General features: G+C 45.3%; 1 protein-coding gene across 3 annotated transcripts in view; it reads right to left on the reverse strand.

Moving 5' to 3' along the window:
* The window catches only part of LOC138802408 (discoidin domain-containing receptor 2-like), a 98,518-nt gene extending 80,330 nt beyond the window's left edge, over positions 1-18,188 (reverse strand). For all 3 annotated transcript variants that reach the window (XM_069985675.1, XM_069985678.1, XM_069985674.1), the window contains exon 1: positions 18,010-18,188. The gene's annotated coding sequence lies outside the window, so the exon portion shown is untranslated. The remainder of the gene's footprint in view (positions 1-18,009) is intronic.
* Between the last annotated feature and the right edge of the window lie 299 nt (positions 18,189-18,487).

The raw sequence follows: 18,487 nt of genomic DNA on the forward strand, positions 1-18,487 counted from the left end.
TATATGGGGGGCATACTGCAGAGGGCATTATTAATATATGGGGGCATACTGCAGGGGGCATTATATGGGGGGCATACTGCAAGGGGCATTATATGGGGGCATACTGCAGGGGACATTAATATATGGGGGCATACTGCAGGGGGCATTAATATATGGGGGCATACTGCAGGGGGCATTAATATATGGGGGCATACTGCAGGGGGCATTATATGGGGGCATACTGCAGGGGGCATTATATGGGGGCATACTGCAGGGGGCATTAATATATGGGGGCATACTGCAGGGGGCATTATATGGGGGCATACTGCAGGGGGCATTATATGGGGGCATACTGCAGGGGGCATTAATATATGGGGGCATACTGCAGGGGGCATTAATATATGGGGGCATACTGCAGGGGGCATTATATGGGGGCATACTGCAGGGGGCATTATATGGGGCATACTGCCGGGGGCATTAATATATGGGGGCATACTGCAGAGGGCATTATTAATATATGGGGGCATACTGCAGAGGGCATTATTAATATATGGGGGCATACTGCAGAGGGCATTATTATTATATGGGGGCATACTGCAGGGGGCATTATTATTATATGGGGGCATACTGCAGGGGGCATTATTATTATATGGGGCATACTGCAGGGGGCATTATTATTATTATATGGGGGCATACTGCAGGGGGCATTATTATTATATGGGGCATACTGCAGGGGGCATTATTACTGTATGAGGGCAAAGCAGGGGGCACTTGTACTCTGGCCTCATGGCCATAGTACTTCTCATTGTACCCCTTTATACTGCAGTTATATGAGCCACATAATTTTCAGCACCATATACTGTGGCTATACAGTGCACATCACCACAGTATATGGTGCTGATAATTATGTGCTCATATACGTGGGACTGTATGTATGAGTTTTCATGGGACTGTTTATATATATATATATATATATATATATATATATATATATATATGGGAATACATGGCACTGTATGTATGAGGTTACATGGGATTGTATATATGAGGGGGTTATCCTTTTTTATTTCACTTTTTTAAAATGAATAATTTATTGAAAGGATCTCTGCCCGGCATATGTCACTCTTGAGGGCTTAAAAAGCAGCTCTTGTGGTGATAAGAAGCTGATTTAAAACCCCCAAGAGTGAACTCCGTGAACTATATGTATAATATGTACTGTTTTAGTGTCATTTTGTGCCATTTTGGTTGGTGGTGTGCCCCGGGATTTTTTAAGTATAAAAAGTGTGCCGCGGCTCAAAAAAGGTTGAAAATCACTGCTATAGAGGACCCTATCATGTCCCTGGTATTATAGAGGGTGCCATCAGGTCCCTGGTATAATAGAGGGCGCTATCAGGTCCCTGGTACTATAGAGGACCCTATCATGTCCCTGGTATTATAGAGGGCGCTATTAAGTCCCTGGTATAATAGAGGGTGCTATCAGGTCCCTGGTATAATAGAGGGCGCTATTAAGTCCCTGGTATAATAGAGGGTGCTATCAGGTCCCTGGTATTATAGAGGGCGCTATTAAGTCCCTGGTATAATAGAGGGTGCTATCAGATCCCTGGTAGTATAGTGGAGGGGAGGGCGCTGTCGTGTCCATGGTATAGGATGTAAAGAAAGGCCCATACTATGGTGTATGTATGTATGTATGGGAGGGGGTATGTGTGGTACTCGACTGGTGACGTGCTAAGGTGTTACTGGTGACACCACTTTTGTGGTGGTTGGTGGCATGTGTTGTACAGCTCAGCCCGGGGTGGTAATGTTGTGATGCCAGTGCTAGTGATGTTAGTACCTGCTTTTAGTGTGACTGGCTGTAATCCCCAAAATGGTCGGTGACCTGCTGGGCTGTGATGGGCCCCTTGGGCTCTTGTCACGGTAGTCCTGAGTGACAATCGACCCACCCGGACTATTGGTACCATCACCCACAGAAGGGGAAAAAATGACCCATGGTGTGTGGTGGATGTGTATAGGTGCTGGTGTGGATGAAGAGATGACTGAGTCCCAGTGATAAAATTAGAAGAGCCTTACTGTGCCGTCTCTGGATAATATACAACACTTTGGCAGCAAATAGATAATCTGGATACAGACTTTAGTGCTTAAGTTGGTGTGTGCTGTGGAGATACTTGGAACAGCAGAATGTAGTAGAGGTAGTTGTAGCGGTGCTTGTAGAGTTGGGAGTAGAGTGGAACAGCGTAGAAGAGTTCGTCAGGGGAGTCCCAACCCAATGTAGTACTGTGCTCTGCCGGAACTTTTTAGAAATATTTGAGAGCGAGAGTGACACCTGTACCCATGTTTAGCCTAATGTCTGACCACCTGCTGCCCTACAGTATCAAGCCACTCATCCTACTAGGGTGGTACAAGCCCCAGCCGTGGTTATCTGGGTGAAGCTAAGTCTCTGAGACTTTCAGGGGTTACTTGCACTGCGACATAGAATAAGTACACCATCTGGTAGCTTTGTTTAATCCAGGCTAGCTCCTCTTGTGTTGTAGGATACTGCCCTGCACTTTTTAGAGTAGTTCTCGGCATCGGCTGGGTTTATTGCCGACTTTCTCCCTCCTGTAGTGCCTAGCGCTACATAATGGTTATAATAGATAGACTGGAGAATCTGAGTGTCTCTGGTTGCTTCATACACATGTTTCTCACCACCTCACTAACACACTGTCTGAACTAGACTTCTGTCCCGAACAAGGGTCCTGGCAGAGCCAGGCCCTGGCTTGGCTACAGCAGAGACGTCTGCTCTGTGTGTCCTTCTCCCACGATAATCTGGGTAAGACTAAAGCTACACCTCCTCCCACACAGTGACTACTTCCTACAGGGATGTGTAGGAGACCCTGTGAGTAGTGGAGAGGACCAGGAGAGGGAAAGAGCATCTCCATTGGACAATAAAAGCGCATAATATATAGGAAACAGTAATCCTTTGTTGGCTTCAGCTGTGCAGTACATAAAAGCATATATAAGACACTGACACCTTGTGGTGGAACTAGAGAAGTCAATGAACAGTATGGGCGCACCTAGATGGGTATATGGGCAGCTATTTACCTCCAGGTTTATTCACAGCATTTAATTTAGCTGTATGTGAGGAGACACAGGGGGAACGGCCCTAAACCTTCAGGCCGATCCTCCTCGTCACCATCTACCAGAAACTACTGTGCTTGAGTCTAAACCGCCTCATCACCTCAATATTTTTCGGCCAAATTTCTTTACCACCCCATTGCCCCTATGTGTCTGGGTCGGTCTAAAGTGCCTTGTCATCCTAATTCCCCTCCGAGCCACCACCCCATTGCCCCCTACCTTTGTGTAGACTACCACCTCATCACAACACTGCCCCCAAATCTTAAGGTTGGTCTTAACCACCAGTCTGAACCACCTTTACCCCCCCCCCCCCCCCATTGTCCCCGTACATTTGGGCCAGGCCACCCAGAGATCCCATTTTCCCCATATCTTTGGATCAGTCTAATACCCCTCACCACCATATTGTCTCCATATCCTTGGACCCATCTAAGCCCCTTTGCCACCACATTGTCCCCATGTGACCAGACTGAAGATCTTCTTCAATATAAAAAGAACCACCTCATTGTAATGTACGAGATATAGGATCAGTCAGTGACCATCAAGAAACTAATGCAACACCTAAAGAAACCAGGAAGACACTAAAAACCCAACAGAATCCATGATCTGGTGAAGGAGCCCGGCTCCCATGGCGGCCAGGATCACCCGGTCTACAGTCTTCACCCTATCTCTGCATTTGCGGTAGAACGTCCTTCACATCTGTGACATTCTCTCTCCATCGCTCCTTTCCTGACCGGATCTTACTCACATCCCGCAAACCCCCAAACACATCAAGTTCGGCTATTTCCCAAAAGATTGTGCTCCCCATAAGTTGTTATCTGTTATACCGCCATAAACCCTTCAGTGCACAGAAATCACAATGACTGTAAGTGATGGCCGACATGGCACAGGAAGGAAGGCAGCCGCAGATTACATTGTATCATTTCCATCAATTACACCGTGTCCTGGCTGCATGTTACCCTACAGACACCGCACAGTATATGTACCAAGAGAGACCGCATAATACTGCAACTAATATACTGTATATTATAGAAATTATATTCCTATGGGGCTGTATTAGGGAGCAGTATTAAACTAGTTATATTCTTGTATATAGGAGCAGTATTATAGTAGTTATATTCTTGTATATAGGAGCAGTATTATAGTAGTTATATTCTTGTATATAGGGGCAGTATTATAGTAGTTATATTCTTGTATATAGGGGCAGTATTATAGTAGTTATATTCTTGTATATAGGGGCAGTATTATAGTAGTTATATGGGTACAATATTATAGTAGTTATATTCCTGTATATAGGGGCAGTATTATAGTAGTTATATTCTTGTATATAGGAGCAGTATTATAGTAGTTATATTCCTGTATATAGGAGCAGTATTATAGTAGTTATATTCTTGTATATAGGAGGCAGTATTATAGTAGTTATATTCTTGTATATAGGAGGCAGTATTATAGTAGTTATATTCCTGTATATAGGAGCAGTATTATAGTAGTTATATTCTTGTATATAGGGGGCAGTATTATAGTAGTTATATTCCTGTATATAGGGGCAGTATTATAGTAGTTATATTCTTGTATATAGGAGCAGTATTATAGTAGTTATATTCCTGTATATAGGGGCAGTATTATAGTAGTTATATTCCTGTATGTAGGAGGCAGTATTATAGTTGTTATATTCTTGTATATAGGAGGCAGTATTATAGTAGTTATATTCCTGTATATAGGAGCAGTATTATAGTAGCTATATTCTTGTATATAGGAGCAGTATTATAGTAGTTATATTCCTGTATATAGGAGGCAGTATTATAGTAGTTATATTCCTGTATATAGGAGCAGTATTATAGTAGTTATATTCTTGTATATAGGAGCAGTATTATAGTAGTTATGCTGTGATGAGATGTAGTGACCCGCACCACACCAAAGGAATACAGCACTGTAATGGAGGAAGTCTTTTGGTAAACTCAGTCCCGATCCTTCCGTGGGGTCCTATTCCATGGGGACCTGGTTGACAAAGGGGGCGTACCCCGAAACGGCCGTCCCAGGACGCGTCTGCACCTACCTCCTCTCCCCTCTCCCGTGGAATGAATAAAGACAGTAAGCTGAAAACTACTGGTGAGTGCTACTACGTGCTTCTCCTACACACATTATAGTAGTTATATTCTTATATATAAAAGCAGTATATAGCAGATATATTATTGTTTATAAACACCGACTGGAATTATAAGGTGACGGGACTCGTAGATACATTCAGGCTTCTCCTCAGGACCAAAAATATAATCAGGAAACTAAAATAGACATAAAGAATCTTAAATTATTCCTGTGGTTTTGTACACATGACATCATTGCTCTGTGGGATCTCATTCAGCCAGATATGTCTACTCAGAAGCAATGACCTGATGGAAAGTATTTTACCACCTATATCCCCCCCATTCCCCATCTCCCATCCCCCACCATGCTACTACAAGCCAGTATAACAATGTTGTTCCTGGGCCTAGAAATAGAGTTGGGTCGTACATGATTGATAGGTGACCATATCAGCACAGTATATACCTAATCCAGGACACACCTGCAAAACTCATCCTGTCTGATTAGCATAGCCCCTCCCACAATATAACAAACCACTCCCAGAACCAGTAAGGAGGGGGGGGGGGGGGTCTCTGCACTTCCAGGCTCACAGATGGTGGTTTGCATAGACAGACACTCTTGGACGACAGTCAGTAACGTCCTGATCCGCTCCTCGGGGGTTCTTAAATTGTTTAAGTTCTTAGTGTCCATTTTTTGTTTTAAGGAGGTGATGAAAGAGACTAAAGAGTCATCAGAACGGACTGTCCGATCTGGTCTGCTGGATAAACATACAACTTAAAGGGGAAGTCCGGTGCTGCTCATACATTAGTAAACAATGAGGGGGTTTGTGCACAGCTATACGGTTCCTGTGTCTTTGGTGGTCAATCTAATCCCCCCCCCCCAACAGCGCCCCCCACCCCCCATGTTAACTTTTGCTACATCTATAGACGCAGGTGTCAAACCTACAGCCCTCCAGCTGTTGCTAAACTACAATTCCCATCATGCCTGGACATGGCTGTGAACACTGTCTGTATCACTTTAAGGCTTAAAGGAACACTACACTTAACATGGCTACATTGTTTATGCCTAGTGCAGAAGATGAGGGGCAGAGTAAAACATAAAGAACAAAAATGAGACAATCCCTATGTCATGCTCCACCCCAAAGACCTTAAACTAGTCACCACATAGTGTATTTGTTGTACCTGGAGTATTTCTTTAAGTCTTAAAGTGATGCTCCCTTTTTACTAACTATAGTAATCATAGATTATATGAGCCATTATAGATAGTAAAGAGGTGTCATTGCAGACATCACCCAGCTTTCCACAGACCCTGACCGCCTGCTCAATCTTCAATAGCTTCCTATGCTCCCCGGTTTTCGGTGTGTCAGCATTTACCGCTGTTCTGTCATTGTATTCATATATCAGGAGGCATCAGTATATCCTAGGAAACCAGAGCGCACTATGGCGGGTGAAGGAGTCCAGACCTCTCACAGACTTCATGATATCAAGGAATTTAAAGAGAGGGAGGACATCTGGAAGGAGGAGGCTGACGGGGCCGAGACAATAACACAAGGACAAAGCAGCAGAATACGTTCCCCAGATGACCCCTCAACCACAGGAATCTCTCCCCCCTGCCAGGCAAGCTCTACACAACATGCAAACAGGGAGAAGAGAGGGCAGCGGGGATAAGGCCTGGCGTCACCCCCACAGCATGGAGTCAGGCTAAGAAGGGGCTCACTCAGCTTTCCAAAGATCCGGAACGTCTCATTACATCCTGCACGTCTACCTCTCTACGTGTGTTAGTCCTTACCGCTCTGCTGGAATCCTATCCATACGTCTGGATCAGGATGAACCAAGATACTGTATATGGCAGAGGGTCCCAGCCAAGAATGGGCACCAAGCGCTGGACTATACAATGGACGACACCATTCACCAAATCACCTGGCCAAATGATTCTCACATTGTATGGGGGAAACACAAGTCATAAGATGTGGGGTCACCCTCGCTCTGTCATGTGGTTTCTACAATAATTCCCTCTCATTGCTGTGGAGCGGACATTGTTTTCATCCACCATGATCAGTCATCTAAGACCCCCTTATAATAAAATCAGCAGCTGGGGGGTTCAGGGCTCAAATAATACAAGATCTGGTGTCCTCACCACAACGATTACAGAATAACAGCCTAATAGATGAAATGGGCCAGACGCCCCTGTCTATAGGGTATAGGATCATCAAAGAGGGGCTACCTAATACTCCCCAATAGTATCCTAAGTGGAGAGCTGCATATCTATCTTCTAGATAGGAGATAGATAGATAGTTGAGATGGGCAGAACTCCTCTAGAGACGTATGTGGGTGCCAGCAGACTAATCCCAGAACAAGGATTGGGTCAAATAGAGAAAAATACTCCGCAGCACTCAGGTAGTGAAAAAAACGTGCAACACGTGGATTTATTCCATATAATGATATACAGCAACAGCACAAGTGATACACAATGTTTCGGGGTCTCCTACGCCATTATCAAGTGTATCACTTGTTCTGTTGCTGTATATCGTTATATGGAATAAATCCACGTGTTGCACGTTTTTTTCACTACCTGAGTGCTGCGGAGTATTTTTCTCTAGATAGATAGATAGGAGATAGATAATAGGAGATAGATAGTTGGCCATGTGTCTGGCCCTCAGTAAGTCGCCGTCCTCCATTGGATGAGTAGCCGTAGTAATATAATGTGGTTTCGATGCAGAGAATTATCCGCAGAATGTTCTCGCTATGTCCCGGGATGTACAGGAGTATTTGGAGAAGTCAGGATGACCTCATGTGCTTCAGGCCTCCGCTCTTATATAACAGCGACCAAGCCAGAGACGAGTGCGGCCTCCGCCTGTATCCCCCCCATACTCCTCTCTTCTGCACCGCACCCCACCACAGCCCCTGACATACATGTAGATAGAGAGCATCAGCTCTGAGTTGGTGGTAACCCACTATCAGGTGACCCGCCATGAGGTTATATTGTATCCCCCTCTAGACCATAAACCTTTGATGCAACCCCAAGAAGCAGCCAACAATGGATGTAATGGCTGTCCAGGCATGATGGGAACTTTAGTTTTGCTACAGCAGAAGGGTCAAAGGTTCCTCATCCCTGATGTAGGAGGATAGGTGCAATGGCGGCCATATTGGTGTTCCCCCAACTATCCTAGAAACAGAGGTAACTAAGGAAGTGGATTTAAAGGGGAATCACTCTTAACAATTAACAACTAACAAGGTTAATGACAAGATGTATTAATCAGGTGGTTGTGACCAGCAGATACCAGAGAGGATCCCACGCTCATCGCCGGACCAGGCGGACCCTCTATCTCTACCACTTCATATTTGTGGCCTTGTTAAAATGCCTGAGCTAAGCAGCTGGCAGTGGGGAACAAGATTTCCATTTGCTCAAATTACAGTTGAGGAGGGTTGTGGTGGCTGCAGCAAGTGCGTGTGTCAGCACAGAGGAGCGCAGCACTGAGGGCACAAAGCTGCTCCTGGCAGGTAGAGCGGAGAGCGTTCATAGGAACAGCACACAATGTTCCAAGCTGATCTGTGTCATGGCGGGGACAGTATACCCAGCTTATAAGCCGGGGATCAGGATCCCGTTATATAAAACATATGGCCGGTCATCAATGTTCCCTCTAAGCTTCAGCCACTGCTGAGCAGAATGGCAAGTGAGCTGAGCAATGTTAAACCAAAGTTGGACCGACCAAAAACTTAACACAGGAACATAGGTACCTTAGTCTAATAATGTAAGATAGCAAATTATTTGTAGTGGGACAGTCTGTGTACATTCATATGTACGTCTGAGGCAGATTAGATGCAATATTAAGAAATTTAGTTATATTGGTTTACACAGCATCCGATCACCATCTTTACATGATTACAGCACAGTTACATCCAGTGACTCACGTGGGGCACCTTCTCTGATCAGTTGCTCGTTTTTCCTCTTGAAGTCTTCTCCTGGCCACAAATTCTCTCTCCAGGATCTGTGAGAGAAACATTTCAGGTTTCTTGCTCCAGCACATATAGTAGAGGCCACCTGTTCCCCTATAGAGTTTTAAGCCCCCCCCCCCCTATGCTCCACTGCCAGGATGCCCCTAGTACTATAACCCCTCCCCCCCTCCCGGATGCCCCTAGTATTGTAGTTAACCCTTGTCCCCTCCAGGATGCCCCCAGTGTTGTAGTTAACCCTCCCTCTTGGATGCACCTAGTATATTAAACTACCCCAACCCTATTAAACCCTCTGTCCCCAAAGTAATGCCCCTTGTCTGTGCCAAGTCCAAGTAAAAAAAGAAAATCCCACTCACCTGTCCTCCGTTCCAACGCCGGCCGGCCTCTTTACCCTCCTGTAGTGGCGGGTGGCTCACAACGACATTACGTCATCACGTGATGCCCGCAGGAGAAGACGTGCTCCGCTCTTCTGTACATACATAACGTAGTACGCTACAAAATGTACTTACAGGAGCAGGGATTTCCGTCCGGATTTCCTGCTCCGGTACAGTAGTGAGTGGCAATGCTTACATAGTACACATTAATACTCACTTTACTTACAGGGGGGGCAAAATCTTATGCCACTGAGCGGGCGACTGGCGGCCGCACAGATTAAAGGGAACTCTGCCGGTCATCATCATGGTCACGGACAATGTCATCTACAATAATAGGTCAACAGTACAAAGACGCTAAGGGAGAAGATTAAATAATAAAAAAAAGGAAAAGTGTAAAGGAAAATTTATAAAATATAATATAAAACATTAATATCAAAGTAATCTTTTAATATATAAAAGAAAGGAAAGAGGATATTAAATTATGGAAATTTATAGAATCATTAGAAGAAAATTGGGGGGGGGGAATTAAATAAAACGAAAGAAAAGTTTTAAAAATAGTTTAAGTTTAATTTTAATAGTTTAATTTTAATAGTTTAAATAGTTTATTTTTTTTTTTTAATCTTAAAATTATTACTTTTGTTTCCATCCCAGGTAACAAGGTCTGGGGCCTGTGTCACCCTCTAGGAAGGTTCAGCCGAGTCTAGTGGGCATAAGGTGGTGTGAAGACTAATCAAAGGTCAATACACGGGCACAGGTCTTCTTCTTCTTCTAAGTATTCTTCTACCTCATCCTCCAACATCCCGGCAGAGCACATTACTACTTAAGATAAGACTCTCACGACATCCTCCTCTCTGCTACTCTGCATCACTCTACAAGCTACTTAGTCGGCATGACTATATCTCACACTGTATTCCTATCGCAGATTCGGTTGCTGTATTTCCAAGTATTTATCTACAAGTGTTTTATCAAGAGTATTATCTAGTACTTTATAAGGAGAAACATTATAATCCTGTAACCTACTGCAAGCAAGCACTTTCCAGTAAAGAACAGCTTTATTTATGATAAAGAGACTCTGTGATCTTTCACCTTACACCCACACAGTACACACAGCAACCTTGGGACACTTCCCCTTTGTGTGAGTGGCAGATCCGATAGTCCGGGAGGGTCACTACACCACTCAGTTCATCCGTGATTCCACTAACCCAAGGGACCCGTAGCAACCCCGCAGGACACTGACCACAGGGGAACAAGGTACAACTGGCCTTGTAAAATAAAAGCAGGTGTGTCCCACACTTGTGTCCCCAATCAGCACTGGCGTCACAATATAACACCACAAGGTCCGGCTGTATCTCAGCCAACCATCACCGGAGTGGACTCATACCTCCCCACCAAGCAGGCGGCCGGCTGCTCTTCCGACACAACAATCCAGGGGTACACCACATACTCAAATAACAGCGCCATACAGTATCATACAGTACTCAAACGGTGCCATACAGTACTCAAATAACAGCGCCATACAGTATTATACAGTACTCAAATGACAGCGCAATACAGTATCATACAGTACTCAAACAGTGCCATACAGTATCATACAGTACTCAAATAACAGCGCCATACAGTATCATACAGTACTCAAACGGTGCCATACAGTACTCAAATAACAGCGCCATACAGTATTATACAGTACTCAAATGACAGCGCAATACAGTATCATACAGTACTCAAACAGTGCCATACAGTATCATACAGTACTCAAATAACAGCGCAATACAGTATCATACAGTACTCAAACAGTGCCATACAGTACTCAAACAGAATCATACAGTATCATATTGTACTGAAATATCAGAATCATACAGTATCATATCTTATGCCATACAGAGCCGTATAATATCAGTACTCAAACAGCCCTATACAGTATCATACAGTATTCAAATAACATAATCATACAGTATCGTACTTAAAAAAGCGCCATACAGAACTATCATACAGAACTTACACAGCCCAATACAGTACTAAAACAGCATCACACATACGTTACAGTACTCAAATAACAGCACCATACAGTATCATACAGTACTCACATAACAGCGCAATACAGTATCATACAGTACTCAACAGCGTCATACAGTATTATACATTACTCAAACAGCGCAATACAGTATCATACAGTACTCAAACAGTGCCATACAGTATTATACAGTACTTAAATAACAGCGCCATACAGTATCATACAGTACTCAAATAACAGCGCAATACAGTATCATACAGTACTCAAATAACAGAATCATACAGTATTATATTGTACTGAAATATCAGAATCATACAGTATCATATCTTATGCCATACAGAGCCGTATAATATCATACAGAACTCAAATAGCACCATACAGTATCATACAGTACTCAAATAAGAGCGCCATACAGTACTCAAATAAGAGCGCCATACAGTACTCAAATAAGAGCGCCATACAGTACTCAAATAAGAGCGCCATACAGTACTCAAATAAGAGTGCCATACAGTACTCAAATAAGAGTGCCATACAGTACTCAAATAAGAGTGCCATACAGTACTCAAATAAGAGCGCCATACAGTACTCAAATAAGAGCGCCATACAGTACTCAAATAAGAGTGCCATACAGTACTCAAATAAGTGTGCCATACAGTATCATACAGTACTCAAACAGCCCTATACAGTATCATACAGTATTCAAATAACATAATCATACAGTATCGTATCATACTTAAAGAGCGCCATACAGTATCATACAGAACTTACACAGCCTCATACAGTACTAAAACAGCGTCACACAGTACCGTACAGTATTCAAATAACAGCACCATACAGTATCATACAGTACTCACATAACAGCGCCATACAGTACTCAAATAACAGCACCATACAGCAGGGGCGTAGCTAAAGGCTGATGGGCCCTGGTGCAAAATGTTAGCTTGGGCCCCCCCATCTCACCTGATCAGGTAAAGTCCTATCTAACGTTATATCCAATTACTCTAATGTACCACCATGTTCTAATGCACTGTCACTGCCTCCACCTCATGTACTGCACTACTGCCCTCTATAATTAATGGACTGTACTGCGTCATTGTCTAATCATTGTATTCCAATCTTTGACTCTCCAGCTGAAAAACTACAACTCTCATCATGAACTGCCAGTTGGATATGATGGGGGTTGTAGTGCTGCAACCTGAAGAGCCACATGCTGCAAAACTCCCATAATAAACAGCAGGCACGATGAAGTTTGAACTTCTGCAACCTGGAGAAATCACCTGCAGTCCTATGTAACACCACAGATAACACAGTGATATCCCTCTGAGTAGTAGTCACCTGCAGTCCTATGTAACACCACAGATAACACAGTGATATCCCTCTGAGTACAGATAATGTAGTAGTCATCTGCAGTCCTATGTAACACCACCGATAACACAGTGATATATCTGAGTACAAATAATGCAGTAGATATCACCTGCAGTCCTATGTAACAGCACAGATAACACAGTGATATCCCTCTGAGTACAGATAATGTAGATGTCACCTGCAGTCCTATGTAACACCACATATAACACAGTGATATCCCTCTGAGTACAGATAATGTAGTAGATGTCACCTACAGTCCTATGTAACACCACAGATAACACAGTGATATCTCTGAGTACAGATAATGTAGATGTCACCTGCAGTCCTATGTAACACCACAGACAACACAGTGATATCTCTGAGTACAGATAATGTAGATATAGACCCCTGTGTAGCCCCCCATAGTATAGACCCCCTGTGTAGCCCCCCCACAGTATAGACCCCCTGTGTAGCCCCCCCCCCACAGTATAGACCCTCTGTGTAGCCCCCCACAGTATAGACCCCCTGTGAAGCCCCCCACAGTATAGACCCCCTGTGTAGCCCCCCACAGTATAGACCCCCTTTGTAGCCCCCCACAGTATAGACCCCCTGTTTAGATCCCCCACAGTACAGACCCCCTGTGTAACCCTCTCATAGTATAGACCCCCTGTGTAGCCCCCCTCCCATAGTATAGACCCCTTGTGCAGCCCCCCTCATAGTATAGACCCCCTGTGCAGCTCCCCTCATAGTATAAACCCCCTGTGCAGCCCCTCTCATAGTATAGACCCCCTGTTCAGCCCCCCTCATAGTATAGACCCCCTATGCAGCCCCCTTCATAGTATAGACCCCCTGTTCAGCCCCCCTCATAGTATAGACACCCTGTGCAGCCCCCCCCCTCATAGTATAGACCCCCTGTGTACCCCCCATAGTATAGACCCCCTGCGCAGCTCCCCTCATAGTATAGACCTCCTGTGTAGCCGCCTCCAATAGTATAGACCCCCTGTGCATCCCCCCTTTTAGTATAGACCCCCTGTGCAGCCCCCCTCATAGTATACACCCCCTGTGCAGCCCCCATCATAGTATACACCCCCTGTGCAGCCAGGCCCCCCTCATAGTATACACCCCCTGTGCAGCCAGACCCCCCTCATAGTATACACCCCCTGTGCAGACCCCCCTCATAGTATAGACCCTCTGTGCAGACCCCCCTCATCGTATAGACCCCCTGTGCCGACCCCTCCATTGTATAGACCCCCTGTGCAGCCCCCCACCCATTGTATAGACCCCCTGTGGTGCCCCCCCCCCATTGTATAGACCCCCTGTGCTGCCCCCCCCCCCCATTGTATAGACCCCCTGTGCAGCCCCCCCCCCCATTGTATAGACCCCCTGTGCAGCCCCCCCATCGCAACATTTATGTAAAAAAATGTTGGCAGCTTCTCTTCAGTTCAGTGAGCTTCCGGAAGCTCACTGATGCGCGGCGCCCGGATTTCTCCTCTCTACTGCACGGCGGCTGACATGTGACATGATGACGTCACATGTCAGCTGCCGAGGAGGAGCGAGGAGAAGTCCAGGCCCTGCGGTTCTGCATCAGTGAGCTTCCGGCCAGGGCCGGCATCCCGGAAGCTCATTGAACTTAAAGAGGTCATTTAACTGCACGGGGGGAAGGGGGCATTTAACTGCCCCTGCCGCGGCTCCCCCGAATTGGGGGAGCACAGGAGGAAGTGGCAAGGGGGGCCATGCGGGCCCCCCTAGCGTAGGGGCCCGGTCGCCATGGCGACCCCTATAGCTACGCCACTGCCATACAGTATCATACAGTACTCACATAACAGCGCCATACAGTACCGTTCCGTCCACACTACCGTACAGTATCATACAGCACTCAAATAACAGCGTCATATAGTATCATACAGTACTCAAATAACAGCACCATACAGTATCATGCAGAGCTCAAATAACAGCACCATATAGTATCATACAGAGCTCAAATAACAGTGCCATACAGTATCTTACAGTACTCAAACAGCGCCATACAGTACTCAAATAACAGCGGCATACAGTATTATACAGCACTGAAATAACAGTATCATAAGTACTTAAATAACAGTGCCATAAAGTACTCAAATAACAGCGCCATATAGCATCATACAGTAGTCAAATAACAGTGCCATACAGTATCATACAGTACTCAAATAACAACGCCATACAGTGCCCTAATAACAGCGCCATATAGTGCCCTAATAACAGGGCCATACAGTGCCCTAATAACAGCGCCATACAGTTCCCTAATAACAGCGCCATACAGTTCCCTAATAACAGCCCCATACAGTGTCCTAATAACAGGGCCATACAGTGCCCTAATAACAGCGCCATACAGTGCCCTAATAACAGCGCCATACAGTGCCCTAATAACAGCGCCATACAGTGCCCTAATAACAGCGCCATACAGTGCCCTAATAACAGCGCCATACAGTGCCCTAATAACAGCGTCATACAGTGCTCTAATAACAGCGCCATACAGTGCCCTAATAACAGCGCCATACAGTGCCCTAATAACAGCGCCATATAGTGCCCTAATAACAGCGCCATACAGGGCCCTAATAACAGCGCCATACAGGGCCCTAATAACAGCACCATACAGTGCCCTAATAACCGCGCCATACAGTGCCCTAATAACAGCGCCATACAGTGCCCTAATAACAGCGCCATACAGTGCCCTAATAACAGCGCCATATAGTGCCCTAATAACAGGGCCATACAGTGCCCTAATAACAGGGCCATACAGTGCCCTAATAACCGCGCCATACAGTTCCCTAATAACAGCCCCATACAGTGTCCTAATAACAGCGCCATACAGTGCCCTAATAACAGCGCCATACAGTGCCCTAATAACAGCGCCATACAGTGCCCTAATAACAGCGCCATACAGAGCCCTAATAACAGCGCCATACAGTGCTCTAATAACAGCTCCATACAGTGCCCTAATAACAGCGCCATACAGTGCCCTAATAACAGCGCCATACAGTGCCCTAATAACAGCGCCATACAGTGCCCTAATAACAGCGCCATACAGTGCCCTAATAACAGCGCCATACAGTGCCCTAATAACAGCGCCATATAGTGCCCTAATAACAGCGCCATACAGTGCCCTAATAACAGCGCCATACAGTGCCCTAATAACAGCGCCATATAGTGCCCTAATAACAGCGCCATACAGAGCCCTAATAACAGCGCCATACAGTGCCCTAATAACAGCGCCATACAGTGCCCTAATAACAGCGCCATACAGTGCCCTAATAACAGCGCCATACAGTGCCCTAATAACAGCGCCATACAGTGCCCTAATAACAGCGCCATACAGAGCCCTAATAACCGCACCATACAGTGCCCTAATAACAGCGCCATACAGTGCCCTAATAACAGCGCCATACAGTGCCCTAATAACAGCGCCATACAGTGCCCTAATAACCGCACCATACAGTGCCCTAATAACAGGGCCATACAGTGTCCTAATTCGTGATAATGCCGGAAGCTCCAAAAAAATGTAAACTTGGCGCTACTGTACTGACACAGCTGTGTGCTTCTGTCAGTATAGGAGCGCAAAGTTTTCAGAACATGATGCCTGGAGTTCAGAATTCCACAGACCGTAATTGTGGATCCTGTGAATGCCCCTTAAAGGGGAACTGACATGATTCCACCTCTAGACAAGAACAGAATGGTGCGCCGTCACCTTGGTTACCCTGGCAATTGTTGCTATGGAAGGTGAATCATAACAATTAAACGGTTACCGCGGAATAGCTGAGAGATTCTGTCACAAATTCTTAATTACTTAAAAAAATATCACATGAAAAGTAATTCGGAAACCTCGGTACAGGCGGAATCCGACATTCTCCGAGCGATGCAAGTTCTTATGGTCAGGTGATGGATGCCGAGTGACCACCGCTTATGGCGGCCATTACAGCCATCCCCGATCACCTCCCAACAGCCTCTCTGTGTCAGTCCTTACTGTATCACTGACAGTCAGGTCATGAACCAGGAAGAGCTGGATGAACAGAATTCAGAATTGAGCCGCAGTTCATGGAATTGCCTGCTCTAAGATAAGGTTAAGTAGTGTTAGAAAACCAGTATAATACAGGTACTGGGAAACAGCGGCCAATGGGATAACAGGACAGGAAGTCTGCGGTGTGTCATATAATAGGCTCCCTTCTAAAATTCGGATAGGTTTTTATATTCTTTACGAAAACAGTGCCACTCCTGTCAATGGGTTGTGTGGTGTAATACCCTCATCCCTATCATCCCTAAGTGATGGACTGCAATACCGGACACAGCCTGTAGACAAGAGTGGCGCTGTTTGCAGGAAAAAATACAACATAATAATGGCAAAAATCACTAAATCTGGCATCAGTAGGCCATCAGATATTCTGGACAGCGATAGGAGAAGTAAAGGAAAGAGACATTCAGTACAATACATCAAGTAATAGCTACATCCATAGGATCAATCAGGAGACAACCAGCCCAATATAAGTGACATGGCATACAAGGGTATCAGGGTGCAAAAACTTTCTGGACCCAATGGCTCCAAAGCCCCCAAAGCAATCAATCATTTGCCCAATATAACCACTAATGTGCCCGTGCACCAATCATCTGCTGTCTATGAGGTCACCCGGGATTGGACTGGTCACTGACTAATAATCCCAAAGGTCCTGCACAGTTGTTGGATTTCATTAGAATTGATCATCCTATAAGTGAGTGCACAGGGAATCAGTAATGATCAGGGGTAAAACTGAGGGGGGGGGGGGGGTCCGTGTTCACATGGGGGATGGGGGGGCAGGAAGAAAAACTGAAAATAGGACAAAAATTCTAAACCTTCAATAAAAAATAAATAAATAGATAAATATTCTACTTAAACAGAATAGAAAACTTTGAATGTTTTTGAAAGTTTACAAAAAGTTTGAATGTTTGTAAATGCTCCCAACACCTCAATAGTATGGGTTTTTTTTAATTAAAAAAATAAAAAAATTCTAAAGTTTCTGCTACTTCCCCAAATAGTGGCAGCTGTGTGCTCTCGCCATCCTCACCATTGTTCCTGCAACATCTCGCTGTTTGTCATTCCGATCACACAATCCCACAAGCCAAGGGGGGGAGAAAAAAGTTTCCAACTGACCTGTGGGTGAGAGTGGGTGTCCAGGGGGGTCTCCACCGTCCCTCGAAATGATTCCCCCCCTTCTCTGCGGATAGCCCTCCAGCCGAATCTTTTACAGGGGTTTGATAAGTTCTGTTTTGTAATAATCTGAGAGATCTTCCAAAAGTTTGACTGTGATTTTACATCACATCCCCCTTCCGGCTGGAGACAAGGAGAGGAGGAGGAGGAGGAGGAGGAGGGAAGGGAGGGGAGACAGAGGGGGGCCACTGCATCTGCTTTGCCTTTTAAAGGTACAGGACACTGGAAAAAGTCTGGACAAAGTCCTCGTAAACTGCTGCTCGCCTGAGGATGTAGTGTGATGGGTTGGGGGATTGAGGGGATCAGGGGGATTGGGGGGATCAGCTTCGTAACCTGGGATATAGATGGAACAATAGAAGTCGAAAAACGTAAAGTATAAGCGCCTGATAGGTTGTAAGTACAATAGCCGTACGGGGCACCA

The sequence above is a fragment of the Dendropsophus ebraccatus genome, chromosome 10 (assembly GCF_027789765.1).
Source record: "Dendropsophus ebraccatus isolate aDenEbr1 chromosome 10, aDenEbr1.pat, whole genome shotgun sequence".
In the NCBI taxonomy this organism is placed as follows: Eukaryota; Metazoa; Chordata; class Amphibia; order Anura; family Hylidae; genus Dendropsophus; species Dendropsophus ebraccatus.